Genomic DNA, 2,051 nt, shown 5'->3' with positions numbered 1-2,051 from the left:
ATATATGCCTACATAGCAGAAGGCACCAGATCACATTACAGATGGTTGTGAGCCACCGTGTGGTTGCTGGGAATTGAACTCAGGACCTCTGGAAGAGCAGACAGTGCTCTTAACCTCTGAGCCGTCTCTCCAACCTGATGAACTGTTTTCTTTAACATAAATAGTGATATTCTTTATATCTCTTGACTGTTCTTAACTTGAGATCTACTTTATCAGGCACCATAATACTGTCTGTCACTTTGCTTTTTTGTTTGTTTGTTTTTTGTTTTTCAAGACAGGGTTTCTCTGTGTAGCCTTGGCTGTCTTGGACTCACTTTGTAGACCAGGCTGGCCTTGAACTCACAGCGATCCAGCTGCCTCTGCCTCCTGAGTGCTGGAATTAAAGTTGTGCGCCACACTTTAAAAAAAAAAATTTATTTATTTATTACATACACAGTGTTTGCCTGCATGTGTTCTTGCGGGACAGAAGAGGGCACCAGATCTCATTATAGATGGTTGTGACCAACCATGTGGTTGCTGGGAGTTGAACTCAGGACCTCTGGAAGAGCAGATAGTACTCTTAACCTCTGAGCCATCGCTCCAGTTCCCACACTTTGCTTTTAATTTCTGTATTAAAGAAATACTTCCCATCACTTGACTTGGCCTGTGTGAGTCTTTACTACTGAGGTATGTATCTGGCAGATAATAGGAGGTTGGGTTTAGTTTTTTTCAATCTAGTCAGACAGTTTGTGTCTTTATATTTGTGATTTGAGGCTTTTTACGTTTAAGTTGCTTTAAAAAGGCACTTACTAATTCCTATAATTTTGTTATTTTTCTGGCTGGTTGAATTGTTGTTTGTTTGCTTTCTTTCTTCTTAGTATGAAGAATCTACTGATGGACTATGCTGGACAAAATGAGTTCCTTCCTACCTCTTTTTTGTCCTAGTGAGATGTAGACTTCCCTGCATGCTCATGATGGAGACTACCTTTCTTCCTCCTCTGTGTATAGTATTCCTTTAAACATCTTCTGCACTGTGGGGTGCTGGGGTGCTGGGTGCTGGGTGCTGGGTACTGGGTGTTGGGTACTGGGGGGTTCTCATAAATTGTCTTAGCTGATGCTTGTCTTGGGATGTCCTGATTCATCTGTCAATTTTAACAGGTAGATTTTGTTGGATATAGCACTCTTGGCTGGCAGTGACTGATTTTCAGGGCTTTAATATGTATCATATTTTATGCTTCCTGAATTTGAGGGTGCTAATGAAAGCCTTAATAGCATTCTGATATTCCTCCCTTTCTGTGGTAATTTAGGGTGTTTCTTTTTCTTTATAGCTTTTAAAACTTCTTCATTTTTTGACATCTTTGTGGTACTATGCCATCAAGAGATTCTTTGTTCATGCCACTTTGGGGTTCTGAACACCTTTTGTGTTTGACTTGGGTGTTTTTCTGCAACAATTTCATCTACTGTATTTGCTACGCTTGTAGTATTTCTCTTAGCTAGTTCTTTCTGTAGATTTTTAAGTTTGCTCTCTTGATTGTATCGTAGAATTTTTTTTGATACTTGATCATGTTTGTTTTCTTTTTTCTTTTTCCTTCCGTCTTTCTTTTCCTTCCTTCCTTCCTTTCTGTTTTTAGGACAGAGTTTCTCTGTATGGCCTTGGCTGTCCTGGAACTCACTCTGGCCAAGCTAGCCTCGAACTCAGAGATCTGCCTGCCTCTGCCTCCCAAGTGCTGGGATTAAAGGCGAGCGCTACCACCAACCCTTTTGCTTTCTTACGGATTTTGTGATACAACTTTCCTCAGCCTTGCCTTGTATATCTGACCATCTTCCTTCTGGTTGGTCAAATCTATTGATGATGTTTTCCCAGAGCTGTGGAGGCAGAGGCAGTGAGTGGATCTCAGAGCAAGCTGGGTGGTTAGAACGTCTGAATCAGTCAACTTTGTCCAAGTGCAGGAACCTGTCTCCCTGTACAAGGTGGACAGTAACCAAGGAAACACACTGCATCAATCTCTGGACTTTATACATGTGCGCATATATGTACCTACTTCTCACATGTGTTAGTCCCCACATGTACA

Source organism: Acomys minous, assembly GCF_964271855.1.
Source record: "Acomys minous genome assembly, chromosome: 9".
Lineage (NCBI taxonomy): Eukaryota > Metazoa > Chordata > Mammalia > Rodentia > Muridae > Acomys > Acomys minous.
The sequence above is the reverse complement of the archived record's forward strand: the minus strand, read 5'-3'. Positions refer to the sequence as shown.